The sequence below is a fragment of the Numida meleagris genome, chromosome 1 (genome assembly GCF_002078875.1).
Source record: "Numida meleagris isolate 19003 breed g44 Domestic line chromosome 1, NumMel1.0, whole genome shotgun sequence".
In the NCBI taxonomy this organism is placed as follows: domain Eukaryota; kingdom Metazoa; phylum Chordata; class Aves; order Galliformes; family Numididae; genus Numida; species Numida meleagris.
The window spans coordinates 24,318,852-24,335,931 of record NC_034409.1 but is presented as its reverse complement, the minus strand read 5'-3'; the positions used below and the strand labels follow the sequence as shown (position 1 = coordinate 24,335,931).

At 36.0% G+C, this 17,080-nt stretch overlaps 1 long non-coding RNA gene across 1 annotated transcript; it reads left to right on the top strand.

Annotated features, from left to right (window-relative positions):
- On the top strand, positions 11,229-15,869 carry LOC110392516. The gene is made up of 3 exons (XR_002434442.1): positions 11,229-11,330; positions 13,651-13,731; positions 15,374-15,869. It is a non-coding gene; the product is annotated as an uncharacterized LOC110392516 (long non-coding RNA).

The following is a 17,080-nucleotide window of genomic DNA, read 5'->3' as shown; positions in this document are numbered from 1 at the left end:
GCTGAACAGCTGGCTTCCCCTGTAGCAGCTGGTAATATATTTAAGGAATGTATTTTGTCTAGTAATGCTAGGTATGTTTTAATGCAAGTAATTTAGGAGGCATTAACATGCTTTGTATCCTGATTTTTTTGTGCAAAGTCTCTGTGATTCCAAATTTACTGAGGATGCAGATGGCAGAACTGTTGTAGTGCATAGGGGTGCAGGGCAGAATTTCACAAGAAAATAGGCTTTGTTAATCCCATGTATACAAAACAAGATATTTTCTATTTGAATAAACATCTTTCTAGTTGATAAGCATTTCATTTTGTTACCGAACTGAACACAATACAGCAGACATCTGGGAAAGCTATGAACTAATTTATAGAGAAGAAGGTTCCACCTTTGTGTTTAAACATTATTTGTATCTTCTCTGCTGATAATTTCTTTTCCCTGAATTATATTTTGGAAAAAATATTCAAGTTATTGATAACTATTTATAAATATTACTTATTATAATAATTTTAACTATTACTATAACTATAACTATTCAACTACTACAGATATTATTTATAACTATTATTTATTATAACTACTATTTACTAATTATTTATAAGTGTTTGCATTCAAAAACCTGTCCTTGTGATGTCTCAGATATACCAAAACCTGTAATTGGTAACAGTGAACATTCTATCGTTAACATCAGTGTATTTTATATAATTTCAACATTACTGGGAAAAGCAACTTGCTGCTGGACAGAAATCTGAAAAGTCACAATTGATCTTCAAATTCTTGAGGATATTTGTCTGGAGAGAATACAACTGCTTGAGAAAGACTAGCGGTTGCTTTTGAAGTTACTCTTTCCACTGATGAATTTTACCTTAGTAGTTCTGATTCTGATAAATGCTTAGGCCTACTTTACTTGAGGGGAAAAAAAATTATCTTTTCAAATGCTTACTGGATTGAGACTCTGTAGCCTAGAGTGGAGAAGTACTCCCATTCAAAGTAGAGGTTTAATATAGAAATCTTAGAAGTGAATAGAAAGTTGGCCACATAGAGTACTGTTTGTAAGTTTCCTCTGTGAGCTATTGAGATTAAAATGATTATGTTGCTGACTTTGTGCTAGGAACAATTGTTTGTTTAACAAGGCATGAATTGTTGTAAAGGTGTGAGTAGGTCTTGTTACTGAATCAAACATTTTGCATAAAAATGTCATTAGAAAGACATTGTGGTGTGGTTTTCTGGGATAATAATTTTAGTAATAGAAATGTTAACTCTGTTATATATAACATAAAAGCTTATTACCCTGTAGAGTCCACAGTGAGACTGCCACTCCTTTTTTCTTGCTGGAGGATTGCGGTAGGTAATGGTAGACAATAAATGATCCTCTTAGCTCTGCCCCGTTGTCTTGCATACTTCCTGAAAATATCTTGAAATATAAATTTATACAGTAAGATTAAAAGAACTCAAACTCAATGTGTTTCTTCAAGGATGAACTAACTGTTCTTATGTATTTTACATTTAACAGTCTGCACAAATATACTAACAAGCCAAAAGTGGAGTGTGGACCATTTATAGCTCCTGTATTTTAAATGAAGGTTCTTCAGATTGGAAATGTTCTGCTAAATGCACTGAATTTTATGATCTATTTTTTTTTGCAAACTGTATTGATCAAAACTATTCTGGCAGCAGAAATGGAATAACACAGTAGTAGCCAAGTACCTTCCTGCAACAAAATAATAGCATGGAATAGTAGATGGAAAGCAAGACAAAGAAGAGCAGAGAAATCACATAAAATGTGGTACTGCAGAATATTAAATCCGCTGCAGATAGCCAGTGGCATAGGAACAAAATTAAAATAGACAGTCAGAAGCTACAAGCTGGGAAACATAAATTTATTTCTCACTAATGTTTCCCAAACGGATATGTCCAATACATGATGGGGATTTATTTTTAAATAATGTTATTTCGCTGCTCACTGTCCTTCCTGTTCAGTTCAATTTATGTAAGGAACGAAGATGCTTAGAAGGTACGATTTTTGGAGGAAAGAGAATTTTTGCTAAGTCACTCTGGAAGCCAGAAGCAGAATGAGATTTGTTTTGTTTTGACTTAGAAGAGTATTAAACAAAATTCTTAAAATAGAAACACAGAAAACCAATTACGTTTAAATGTAATTCCAAGACCATATTACATCGTCAAACTTGGAGTGAGCTGCATTTCATTTGAGTCTTTCGCTCCCATGAAGCTTTAGAGGCTTTAATAAGGCTTTGGGCAAATGCAGGCATCCACTTGCATGGAGCTTATTTCAAGTCGGGGGGCCTAACACTAGATTAACTATACTGGATTATAAATTATAAGCCTGTCCATTGTACAAACAGAACTAAAGTACAGATGGTTCTTTGGAGTAAATGATGAGGGGCCGTGTGCTAGAAATACCAAGGATTTAGGCAATGGTAAAGATAGGTCCTGCTCTTGCTTAGGTGTAGGTGGGCACTTAGTGTAATTATTTTTTCCTGTTCACCTCATAGTATTTCTTGGTTCCAAAGGGTGTAGCACAGGACATTCTTGTTGCTGCTATACAAGTATAAGTCTATGACTTCTCATTACAGTGTGTGATTGAATGAACTCCTTAGACCTGGATGTGGTGACTGGTTCTTGATAAAGTGAAAACCTGTTCGTACATCTGACATGTTAATGTGAATTAAATCAATCTGTACAGTCACACTGTACTTATACTAGTAAATTAAGCATTGTTAGGCAACATCTGCAGTACTGGTATTCAGTTGTCTGCACTGCTGAATTATTAAAACCATCCCCTTTTCAATTTTGGCTTGGGAAAACTAGCTGTCTCCTAAATAATTCTTGGTTACAGTTTTGGAGTTATCACAGTGCAATGACTGTTCCCAGTAGTCATTTTGGATATAGTCACTGTGTTCAGTGTAGAAAGACTGTTCAGCAGTATGAGTGCCAGCCTTTCTAGGTTAGCTGGCTTCAGTGCTGGGGAATGGTCAGAAACATATTTAATTTATTAACATTGAAATTGCTCCACAGTCTGGTAGTACATCACAGATGAAACTTAGCAATTAGATCCTAGGCTGGGGAAGGATAAAGCTTCAGAGAAAGCTTTGGAGCTGTAAAAGACCATGTGAGCTGATGCTATTCTTTTATGCCAAACTTAAACCAAATTACTCAGAAATGGCTTAATTGTACCCATTTACTTTGCTTTGCAATAGACTAGAAGATCTTACAGTCTCTAAGAGCTGAGAAATACGTAGGCCATTGTTGTATGTCTCATTTTTGCTGTTAGAACACATATATTGGGAGAGATCTGTTAGGTCCTAGACTTCATTTTAGAGCTCTGGACTTCTCTTCAGACTGTGTGGAGTGCAGGCTGTCAGGCTCTACTCTGCTGCTTCTACCATGGCAGTTTACTCATCCTCCGCTTAAGGCCTGAGTATACCAGATTTACTGCTCCGGTGACACAAAGTGCAACATTGCGTGCTTTGGTTTAACCTGGTACCACACAGTCATTTGCTCACCTCTCAAAACTGCCTTAGTGTGATGGGGGAAGAGAATTTAAAAAAAAAAAGAAAAACACAAAAAACAACAAAGTAGGACTCATGGGTTGAAATAAAAATATTGACTAAGACAGAAAAGGAAGATTAAAAAAAGTTATTGTCAATATAATAATAGGTAGATCTAATATATAATACATATATATAAAACAAATAATGCACAAGCAATTGCTCACCACCCACCAATGACCTGTCAGTTCCTGAGCAACAACTGTTCCCCTAGGCAACTCCCAAATCTTTTTCATTTTTTTTTCACATAAAGTCATATGGTATGGAATATCTCTTTGGTCAGTTTAGGTCTGCTGTCCTGGTTCTGTCCTCTCCCAACTCCTTGTGCATCCTCAGGCCACCTCACTGACAGTACAGTACAAGAAGCTGGAATATCCCTGGCTCTGTGTAGCACTATAACTGCTAGCTGCTAACTGCTGCTAACTGGTGTGTTATCAACATTGTTTTTCTCCTAAAGCAAAAAATAAAAATAAAAATAAAAATAAAAATAAAAATAAAAATAAAAATAAAAATAAAAATAAAAATAAAAATAAAAATAAAAAAAAATAGCATACTGGGCACTATGCAATAAAAATTAGGTGTCCCAGCTGAAACCAGGACAAGATGCTATGCAGATATTTCAGAATTTAGGGTAGTGCTAAACCCTAGGATGATTGACGCAAGATAGTAAAATGGGGTGACAGCAGTGTGGGGAGTGAGCTTGCCCACCTTAAAATGTATCTGAGAGTGGTCCTCAGTGGGACTTCACACAAAGGAAGGCTCCAGTGTTCTTGTGAATTCTCCGGTTCTCTTGCGTCACATCACCGCCAGCATGCATCCTGGGAAGGAGAACAAAAAATTCCTTCCAGTGTGAACTCTGGCCAGAGTGCTGAAGGAAAACTGTACTGGAAGACACTAGCAAGACTTGGGGAAGCATAACCTGAGATTTCCTTGATAAATCCAGCACTAGAGCTGCCTTCCAAGCCTCATAATTATGAGGATTGCTTGTTTATGCCTCAATTATGGGACATTACTTTCAGAGTAACCTTCATATATGCATTTGTTTTACTTCTGTGCTTCTTTGTCTTTACTTTTGTGTTGTCTTTTTTTTTTTTTTTTTTTTGGTTTTTTTTTTTTTTTTTTTTTTTACAACGTGACTAACAAAAATCTCAATGGATACTTTTCAGTGAAGAAAAAAATACAAGAGTTGACTTCGTGCTTAGGGGAATCTTTTATCCCAGTTACCTATCTCTTTTTCTATTACTCCTTTATCTCACTATGAAATTGCTATTATATAAGGCAATGGTTTTCTTTCCCCATTAAACAAGAATAAATGGAAAAATATTTTCACAAGAGAGACCCACTGATTACCAAACTGAAATATAGTTTCTAAGTACATTTTCTAGATTTATTATTTTCTGCCAAAACTGATTTGGACAAAAAGAATTGTAATCACCTAAAACGTGGTTAGCAATTTTCCATCTCATTACACAACTCTTGTATCTTATTACCCATTTAAATGAATACCTGTTAAAAGAACAGTCCTGTACAATGCAAACAATTTTTCAATCCATCAAGCCAAAACAAATAGACACTAGAATAAAGTCTTTACAGCAGTATACTACAGTACAGAATGCAGTAAAAATGGGATTGATCAGTGTAGAATATCACCTAGTTAAGTATTCAACTTTGTAACAGAATACAAATTACTTTTTTGGGGATGTCCCATGACTGTACTATAACTCTGTTTGTTAAGAATCCTAAGAAGCTCTGAGGAAGCATTCTGCACCATTCAAATAAGATCTTTGAATATCTGTCACTATAGTGCTCCTAAAACTATTTAACTAATTAACTATTTATTTATTTTAAAAACTATTAACGCTGATTGCAAACAAGATAGACCAGCTATGCAACCATCTATCCTACTGACTTCTACCACTATGTGTCTGTCCTGAATTCCACTGTTGTGAATGTGTACACTTGAATTTATTCAAAATGAATAGATAATCATAGCAAGCTACCGTGAACCTGGAGATTGCAGTGGACTAGATTAATCCATTGATTAAAACTGTGATTTAGAACAGGATTATCAGAGGTGGAAGAAAACACATTCAATCTTGGTTTTATTTATAACAAAATTCACATTCAAAGTTGTGTACTTTGCTAACTTTTAATGTATGTAAATATAACTAATTAGAAAAATTACTGGCGGAATGAGAAGATAAGAGATAACACTGGCTGATCATCTCAGAAACATTTTTAAAGGAATTTGTTGTTTGTAATAAGCATTAGGAGAGGGAAGAGAGGGAGTAGATATTTTTGTTAAGAATCAAGTGAAAGGGAAGAAAAATTAAAATGAAATGGGAAGGAAAAGCCTCAGAAAATAGTATTTTAGAATGATTGAGAGTGAATTTGTTTACTTGTCAAAATTACTAGGCAAAGAGTGTTTGTTAATCTCACTTTTTTTCCAGACACATGCTAGAATGTAGTTCATCATTTTTGAGTTATAATAGGCGACATTGCACAGATCTTTCTTGACCAGTCCTTTCTGACTGTAGATGTATTTAAGGATATAAGTGCACAGATACATGACTGCAGTCACATAGCTCTCTCATGGCACTGACTACTTTTTGCTGACAAAAGTACCTTAGACTTTTCACTTCAATTCCACAGCTGGGTGTAGCTGAGAGGTGGTTTAATAAGCTATCCCACTGCACTGCTATGCATCTGCTAGCAGCTATATCCCAGTTCAGATCCTCTAGCTCTTTGAAAGCACGTCTGCATCAGAAATAATATCCTTACAGTTTTGAGCTGTAATGTCTGACCACTTCTTGCTCCTGTTCACGAGAAAAGGACTTCAAATAAACATATTTATCAACTGGGTTGTGGCAATAACATGTTTCACCTGACACATTGGTTTTCCTCAGCTACATTTCTTTTGTCTGAAATATATCTCACCTATCAGAAAAGACACAAAACTTACATACTAACCGTTTCCTGTACCTCTTGCCTTTTACCCATACTCTGGCTATAAGTTCATAGACATTTTTTTTCTGTATCAGTGATGGAATGTTGGGCCTCAAGCATTAGACTGATGAGGAAGCAATAGGAATGTGACCTAAAAATAGTTGAGCTTCATGCCTGGATCTTTCTAGCAGTTAAATAACTCATCCAGAGTTTAATTCCTAGAAGAAACTTGTAGACTCTACTTCATTTTACTGGTATTGCATGGGAAATGTTTATATACTCTTAGGATAGCAAAGCAATACTGTCTTTGTTTAGTAAAATGGCCATTTTTGACATATATTATTTCCTCAGTTACTGGCCAGCTCCTTCTACGATGTATGCGAGTTCTGATTGCAGGAATTTTGACACTTCTCTATCCCAGTGAAAACTACTACACTGAAGTTACGAAGAATGGAAGTTACATAGCATGTCTTGCATACACAGTATCAAACCAGGGAGAAACAGTGATTTGCAAACATCTCAGTAGAAGCTGAGTTACACTCAACAGAGCTGCAGCTTTTAGAAGGATTCCTAATTCAATTTCTTCTAGAGGAGAATCTGTATTTGCTACCCAGAGGATTTCCCTCCTTATCAGAAGTACTGGAAATTGTAAGTATAGGATAGATTTTTTATTATGATGACATTGACGCTGTGTTCATGCTTGTGGTTAGCCTCTGATGGTCCCCTCCTCATATGAAGTCTGCTCCCTTGAGGGTGCATACTTGTTCTCTAGTGAATGGATTTCAGCCATGAATGGTTGAAAGAGAAATTTTAGCTCAGAAGAAACTGTAGAAACATAGACGGCAGAGTTTTCCCTTGTGCTATATCTCATTGAAATCCTCATGTGGCAGATACAAAACTAAGAACTACTACCTGATCAGTTTCTTAGTTATCAATCAAACTAAGTGAGAACACAGTTAATGGAGAGATGGAAAATGCAGATTCACATCCTGGCAGCAGTGAGTCCTCAACTGAAAACATAGAGTAACACAGTTTCAACAAGTCTAAAGATGTTCATCGCATGATAGACAACTATTTACAACAACCACTTCCTTCTGTGCTATCTGGGCATCTTAGATTCACGGTCCACTTCAGCTAAAAAGTGACTATCCATCTATTTGCAAGTGAAATGTACAGACTTTTCAGAGTTGAATGTCCATTGATACAGAAAGGAAATACTTTCAAAATAAGATATTCTTGTTGATCCTTCCCCTCCCCCAGTCTCCTCTGTCTAAGCTCTTCAAACTCTTGGATCCTTAAAATTTTAGAAGCCGCTGTTTTTGGCACACAGTATAGTACCATGCAATAAAGTGTTGGAGAAAATAAGAACAAAACACAGTTCAGAAAAACTTTATTTTAAACCAAAAGATATATCTCTTGTAACAAGACAAAAGTATGTCATATCCAACCTGGAAATATAAGGATTCTATTTTGATTTAAGGCAAAGCCAAAAAAGATATTGTTGTACAACAATTAGAAGTATGTATTGTATGTTAGAAGCCTTTTGAAGTGCTTTTTTCCTTAGAAATATCCAGGCATTAAAGTCCTTTGATAGTAAGTAATGTTCTGAAAAGTTGATGTTAAAAAGAAAAAAGCATTGTTCTTACTTTGTGCTTTTCTCTAGTTCCTGACAATTTTGTCACTGAAACATGACCCTTTTTTTTTTCCTTTTTTTTTTTTTAAATTATTATTCTGAATGGAATAATATGCATCAAAGCACAGAAGCCTTGCTTTCAGGGTAGGGTGAATTTTTATTGCCTTCTGATAAATCTCAAGGAACAAGGAATTGTGATGAAAATGCAGAGAATTTCCTGTCTATGTGATATGGTTTCAAGGCACAGAGCCATTCTTGTATGCACACACAGATTTTAAAATATATGTAGTCAATCGTAGTAAAATAAATTTTCTAGGGGCAAAAGCTGAGTTAAGCTTTTAAATACCCCAAAAAAGTCATCTTTAAAGATCAGACCACCCCCTGCTCAAGAAAAAATGCTCGTACCATTTATTATGCGTCTGTTGTATCCACAGGCTTACATGAAGCATTGCAAAGTAGAACTCTAATGAAAAAGAGATGCATGAAAACAATAAAAGAAAGCAAAAAAAGTTTATTAATTTTTGAATTTACATTCTCCATGGCCAAAAATTTAACATTCCTGTACAGAATTCTTCAGCATATTCACTTAAGGATTCAAATCATTAAGCTACTTGCATACATTCTTAGCTACCTGTATTTATTAACACAATCTAAACACACGCTTAAGATTTACAGATGTTTGAGATCTTTAATGAATTAAGGCCTGCGTACCCAATCCTAAGCCCTTCCTCATCAATACGACTCTTTCTATTAACCAGAAACACCTTTATGTTTATGTAGAGGTAACGCTTAGCCAGAACATTAGAATGTGCTCCTACATACCCATTGCACCATAAAGCTAAGATTAGAATTAACATAATAAATGCATTGCTTTGGTTTTGGTTGCTAATTATTTTTTGCATTTCTTCAGAAAATTGAAGTGCACTTCTGATAGAATGCTAAAACATTAAATTTGCATGTTCGCATGTTTGATTGCATAAAGAAAACTAATTTATGTGACTAATGAATATATATTATATTATATTATATTATATTATATTATATTATATTATATTATATTATATTATATTATATTATATTATATTATATTATATTATATTATATTAGTATATATAAATAAATGTATAAATGCCCCCCCCACTCCCTTCCAAGGAGAAGGGTTGCAGTTGTATTGTATTGGTTACATAATCTCACTTACTGTGTCATCATAAAAGTTGCTCTTAAAACAATAGATATTTTCTGAAACAAAATGCCTAAATTTGCAATAGCTCTTTCAGTGAATTACCACCATATTCAAACAGTTTTCTTTAAGGGAAAGCTCCTTTGTCTTTCACTGGAACTTACAACTTCCTCCCCAGCTATGGTTCAGGTCAGTCAGCATCTCTTTAAGGACATGTTTAATCCAGATGATTTTTCATATGAGAATTATATATGAAATAAAATTCACTTGGAACACTAGAAGGTTAATGTCACCAGAAGTTCCCATTCACTGAAGGCTTGATTCAAATTTTGCTGACCTCAGTGTGACTATTGATTTTGAGAAGTAGAAAGCATACCCAGCCACTCTGAGGGAGCTGAAAGCAGTTGAAGCAGATGAAGTACCATCTTCCCAAAGTATAATTAGAAGATGATATATCAGGTAGATAAAGACAAGATAATTATGACACTTGTCGGTTAGCAATTCTTTAAGAATGGAGTTTATTAGCAATTGTTGAAGAAGCAAAGAAATAATATTTCGCTCATTTCAGCTCATTTTACCATTTTAAGAACTTCCAACTACAAAGCAGAGGAGAGCAACCACACTGCGCTGCAGGAAAGTTGCAGCTGCTTTGCAGTAACCTAGTGCACAAAGCTGGAAAGAAAGTATCCTATTTAGCTACTTATCTTTTGCAGCTAGATACTGTCAAGGATGAGGAGGGTTGTCTCTGATTGGTTACATTTTAGTCCATTTTTGGTGAAACCCTCAAGCAAAATAAGTTAACTAACTTCTTTGAAAAAGCAAAGAGCATGGCTGAGGTAATGAGGAAAGATTAGTGGAAATATCTCCAGGGGAGTTCCCCAAAGTACTCCTTGAGGAGTCTGTTAAAGGCTGCAGCAAAGGGATTGCAGCAGCTTCAGAAGGACTGGTGCAGAAATGATGTTCCCCAACCTCCCCAAAAGGCAAAGTGCCTCTCTTGGCCATTTTCATTCTCAGCTACCAGTTTTAACAAAATGAGACCTCTTGCTGTATAGGTACTGAAGCTTCTGCTCACTATTGTTTGTTGTTTATATATCAGCATTCATGGTGTCTTTTCTTATTTTCAAAGTCCTACCTTTAGCTCGCTACTTTTTTTTTTTTTTTTTTTTTTTTTTTTTCCCTGCATTATCAGTAGTTTTCAACCAGGCTCAGGTAGTCCTTTTATCCAAGATCTTACTGCAAGAAATAAAAATGAATCCTCTATCCATGCAACATATCTCCTGTTTACATAGCTCAATTAGAGCTCTCTGGTCTGTGGATAACCAATAACTACATCACTGGTTCAGCCCTTGGCTTCATCCTAGCATTGCTACTACGTCAATAAGTCCTCACCACTTAGATCTGCACCGGGAAAGGAAAATTAACAGATGATTTGGAAGCTGCTTTGGAGCTCTGAAAACATGGGGTTTGTTCCCCTCTGTTTCATGGGCCTCTATCAGTGGGGACGTCATTACTCTCTGAGTTGCCCTTCTGGAGATCTACTTTTACGTACCAATTGGATTACAATCATCAAGCCAGGATAGCAACACAAGAGGCATTAAAATGTGACAGATAAATACTACTGTGATCTAAATAAGGGAAATTCTGTGTTGATTATCAGTCTTGATCACTTGTCCAACAGCAATCCTCTTTCCTTTAAACTTCATTGGTGTAAGTATTAGTATAATTTCAATATAACCAAATAATGCAAATGAAAACATCCTACTGTAGAAGTTTAATTGGCTATATGGGAACTGCTAGATCATGGCCTGAACCAGTGATTGAGCACCTGATGAAGAAGTGTGGCCAGGCCTGGGACTGAACAAGTAATTCACCTGCGTGACAGGAAGGAGTGGACCCAGGATTGACCCCTCCCTAATCTCATTTAAGGTCTGACAGCTGAGAGGGAAACATTTCTACTTGGTGATTGCTTCCTTCTGGGAGTCTTCCAGTGGGCCCTTATCTTTGGAGTTGGGTAAGCTATTCCTTTCTTATTATTGGTTTGTGAGTGAAACTTTTCTTAAGTTATCCAAAAACTGGTCAGAGGCAACTATATATCTCTGATTCAAACTGTACAATGGTCTTTTGCAAATCCAAAGAGCTTACAGTGACACTGCATATTATATAGGTAATGTCATCCTAGCATGAATATGACTTACACTGGCAGAACAGATCTTTTGCTGAAATAGTTAATTTCCTGTCATTTTTTGAAAGTTCTGAGGAAGAATCTTGGTTGTTTACTAAAATAAGCAAGTTTTTCTTACCCTAGTTGTATAGTACTATGCTTCTACCTGACTTCTAAACCTCCATGTAGCTCATCTTCCTCGCTTGCAGACCGTCAACATTATAAAATAAATCCCTACAAGATTAGAGGTCCTTTTTTACTGGACAGCTCTTTCACAGTAGTTGATGCGTGATAACATGGTAGAGGAGAATGTTGGATTAGCTGCCCCTCTGGGGTTACTTCAAAGCATAGGACATCAAGCAGTCACTTGGTCTAATCATTCCTGAGGCTGTCACCCACACTGAGCAAAATGATCAATACTAATACTAACCAAATCATTCTATCTTAATAAAAGAAAATTACTTGCATAGTTACTCAAAGGCAACATTGTGCCTCTGGCTGATTTGCCAATACAAGGTTTTCTTTAGAACTATCCAAACTCTTACAAGACAAAATGACATGGGGTGTTCACTAGGGGCACAGTTAAAGTTAAATGTCTTTAATTGCATGAATCTTTGCTATAGAACAAATATAAGTATATTAACTTAAAAAATGCATAATTTCTCTAAGGAGAAATATTAGAGTTGATTTTTATGTTACCTCTTCAGGCTATTTTAATATTAACAACAAACAATTATCTTTAGAGCCTCTCTTCGAGTCCTGAGAGGAGTTACATTTCATTGCAAATGTCAGATCACCTTTTTTTTTTTCCTGTTAGACAATCAACTCATGAATTCAGTTTCATATTTACAATACATCATTCTAAAATAAGAAAGACATTTGAAACCTTTCAAATTGTGTACAAAACAGATTATGTAATATATAGTCATGGACCTGAATACCAAGCAAGTTTAATGGCTTAATAAGACACAGGAGATCCTCGTGACATCTAATGTATACTAGCAGGACTTCTAAAAAAACATATGGCAAGTAGTCCAAACTTCAGATAAAGTATTTGTCTAAGACAATTAAGAAAACAAATCCTTTATATGCTAAACACTGATGCAACTCTAACCTGTTCTTACCAAGTAATCTCCTGTTCTTCCAAGTGTACTGTTTTTTTTTTTCAATTTCCTTTCAAATATCTTCATTATAAAGGACTAGGCTATCACAAAGAGGCTGAGTATCATATCAAGGTTGCCATAGAGCAGTGAAATTGCAGCATAACAACTTAAGTGGAAAATATTGTTTAAAAAAGTACATGAAAAAACACAGATCATTTATTTTTAGCTCATCGTTAAAGTGACAATGATTTCTACAAGGGCTGAAAGCAAAGAAAATTGAAGAAAACAGAAGATTTTTTTCAGTGCATTCAGTGGTTCTTGGGTCTAGCTCTTTTGAGATCATAATGGATTTCCTCCTTTGTAGTAACATTGGTAGAATGACATATTCCTTATCTCATCAGCCGATGTAAAGAAGTAACTGCAATAATAATACTTAACCATTATTTTTAGATAGTATCCACCCTTGTGCAATATGCTCATAGCCTGAAACGTTACAAATAGAACTTCAGCTGTGTAGTGTGAATTTGAAATGTATAGAATATTAAAATACAAAATGACCACTAGCTAAGAAGACATTTCTCTCCTGATAGTTCTCTGAACTGCAGTGATTTTATTATTCTCTCTCTGTAAATAACACTATTTCTATCATTTATGAATGATCATTACATGTGATGTACTTATTTATTGCTATCTAAGAGGAGAATTTCTGTGCCAGAGAAATCTTAGAGTTTATCAGACATATATAGACAGATGTATATTGCTGGCTAATGACATTCTCATTCATACTTAATAGAGGATTGTTTTCAGTTGAGCTATTTTTAGCACAAATAAAGGACACAATTATTTGCATAATAAGAGTAGGAAGGAAATGAAGAAGAAAAGGTACAGCTAGACATGATTATTTATGCTGCTATTGTGTCTCTTTTCAATTAATTATTTGTGGCTATATGAAAGTTATGCATACTTTCTTCCCTTTTTAAAAAATTGTATTTATGATTTCCCTCAAACTTATGTACCTGTGCTAGCTGTATGTGTCTCTATTGGTCTTTCCCTAACAACTTTTGAAGTTATGAGTTTATTTCAGTCACACCTGGCACAGAAGGTTTCAGAAGGGTGAGATCACTTCAGAGGTGATTACAGTTCTACAGGTAAGTAAGGGCTGAAAGGCCATTGAAGTGTCATGGCACTGAGGGCTGCTATATGAGTTCTCCTTAGAAGATGAAGAGGTGTACGCTTTGCGGAGAAGCCCTATAAATGATCCAGCTTTAGAGCTGGAACATGCTCAGTTGGATCTCATGCCTCCTTAACCATCAAAGTCAGTCCATCATAAATCATATAGAGTAGAATTTATCACCTACCTGTAAATGTCTACAGTGCAGACTTGTACATCTGAGCTAGTCATACTTCTTATAGTCAGCGAGGAGTAAAAGGTACTGCAAGGGCACAATTCATCTGACTTGCTTTAGACATATATTTTAAGATGATATAAATTCTCCTGGAAATGTGAACTTATCTCTGTCAACCACAAAGACAGTCAAAGGCAACATATACATGTTGATTTAAATCCCAATCAAATTGCATGGGACATCAAGCTACTTATTCCATAGGTACTTAGTATAATTTAACTCTGAAAAAATGTTTCCCATGCTCACAGCTTTCATGAAAATGAACGTGACAGATTAAAATTAACTGAAGTGTTGAGGAAAGCTGAATCAATCATGTACTTCTCACATGGGAACAAGCACATTGTCTTTCCATTATGTGTTTAGATGTTTATGTGTGCATGTGCACACACATGAATAGTGTACAGTTTTCTTACTGCCCTGTGCTTTAGTTGTATGACTAATAGGCCTGGGGCTGAAGTGTGGGGATGAAGACCACAGGCCAAACCTGCAGATAAGATTATTTCCTTCAATGAAGACTTGGCAAGGACTGAAACCTTGGCAGGAGAGCTTTATCCCTCCCTAAAGGCAATGAAATTCTCTGGCAGTGAGTCCTCTCCCATATGGGCTCAGTAGTGCCAGAAGAGTCTAACCAGAACATTAAAGGATCTGTGACTAGCTGCACAGAGCCAGACCATGCAAATCATAGAATCCTTAGAGTTGGAAAGGGCCTCTGAAAGCCATTTAGTCCAACTCCCTTATGATGAACAGGGACACCACAGCTAGATCAAGTTGCCCAGGGCTTGATCCAGTCTCACCTTGAAAAGAAGAGGCACTCAGGCTCTTCATTGCAATTATGTGAGCAACAGCTCTCATTTCAAGGAAATGTAAGGGGGTTTTGAATTGTAGTATGTAAAACTGAAATCTCAAACCCACGAAGTCTGGATCTGCAAATAAGTGTGTGTAATATCTATGCATTATGTACAAACATATTCAAAATATTATGGAGTTATGTACAGCTTCCTAGGCCTAGTAAGTGCATAGCTGTGAGTTGCATTATAATGATAATAGATGGAATCAAATTAGGGAAATAATTCAAAAGGGGGATTAAAAAGATCAATCTATTAGATTCTACTTCTCAATAAATTCAGTGTATGATTACTGTTCCTTGCCTGTACCATTTCTCTGAATGAAAGCAATGGAATGTCTGTGTTCTTGTTTCAGTTGTGACAGAGCTGATGTTCTTCATAGTGTCTAGTGTAGTGCAAAGTTTTCGTTTTAGGAGAAAAACAATATGATTTGTCTCCTGAAGTCAAAACATAACATCATACCAGACAATATGAAAAACAACTGTCCCAGGACAATCTGAAAAAAACTTTGTTTTCTCTGTGGTCTCTTAATCTGTTAGCTCTAGCATAATGAGAGAATGGAAACAATGAGCCTTGGATACCTACAATAAGGAACTCGTAAGAGGTGTGTGTGGAACAGCAGACCATGAAAAGGAGCCCAGGAGGGCTTGGGCAGCTGTCACCTGTGGTGACCCGTGCTGGAGCAGCCTGCTTCTGAAGGATGGACGCTATGGTATGGACCATGTTGGAGCAGTTCTTGAAGAACTGCAGACTGTGGGAAGCTCATGTAGGATTGGATTGGGAAGTGTGGCATCCCATGGAAGGGACTCTGTGCTGGGGCAGTGACAATAAATGAATGGCAGCTGGTGGAGTGTTATGGACTGACCAAACAACCATTCCATATTCTCCTGCACTGTTCAGGGGGAGGAGGTAGAAGCCAGTGGATGAGAGGATGGTGATTTCAGTTTTTGTTTTAGTTCTCACTGCTCTAGTCTATTACCAGAGGCAATAAATTACACTGATCTCCTTATGCTGAGTCTGTTTTGCCTGTGACTGTAAGTGGTGAGTGATATGCCTGTCCTTATCTCAATCAATAATCCTTTTATCATTGTATTCTCTCCCCAGGGTCTTTTTAGGAAGGGAAGTGAGAAAGTGGCACAGTGGAATTTAGCTGCCCATCAGTGTGAAAACACCACACTTACTCATTTGGATTAAAGAGAATATATGTCATTCTGGGCTTTAGAAGTGCCTTATTTCATTGAATGAGCACATATTTTTCTTGTGCTGGCCTCCAAACTCTAAACTGTGGTATGTCTTGACCAATAATGGTAATAAGGGCACAACTTTGGGAAGTTCCAGAAGAAAGTTTGAATCTCTTAATCTCTTTTTCTTTCCGGGGGGGGAGGGGCAGGGAACCCAAAACATCACTGAAAGGATTTCAAGTACTTTCACTGCCTGAGTGATTGCTTGTTTTTTTTTGTTTGTTTGTTTTTTTTTAAACTGGCATTTGTCTTTGTGATTGTGGAATTCCATGCTTGACAATCAGTTATGTATTCTAGTTTCCAGTTGAAATGATCAGAATATTTATCACCAGAATAAGAAAAAAAAAATAATGTTTTGGAGACAGAATAAGACAGTTTGCAACAGAGCAGAGAAATATGACTGTGTTAAGTGGCTATGGACAACTTAGGAATGTTCCATGACCTTAGCCGTGTTTCCTCTGCGTATCCTAGTCAATTTTTTTCAACCTTATCAATTCCTATATAGATCATCCTACTAAAATAATGTTGTTGGGATAACTGGCAAGTTACAAAGAAAGAAAACTTGGAAGAGTGTGATAACATTGTGAAGTGTCCGGAAGGCATACTTCAATTAGTTTAGTAATTTACAGATGTGACAATGCTCATTGATTAGTGGGTTTTGTTATTTCATTGTTTCACATTATGTATGACAGAGATTTCTCAAAACTTTGCATTAGGTTTTGAAGCACTTAAAATGCTCTGTTTTAAAGGTGATTATTTAATTTCTATCTTAAAAACAATAGAATAATATATATATATAGTTGGAAATACTAAGTAAATTTCAACAGAGAAGTTACCAATTCTCTGAAAATACAGGGAAAAATATTTCAGTTACATCTGTATGTCTTTATGTTGGGAGTTCAAAACTGTGGTGAACAGTTTCAGCACAACAAACCATTATTGTATGAAAAAGTGGTTGGGATACGAATAATGTTAGTTGTTTGTCAACGGTTTACGGGCGTTAGG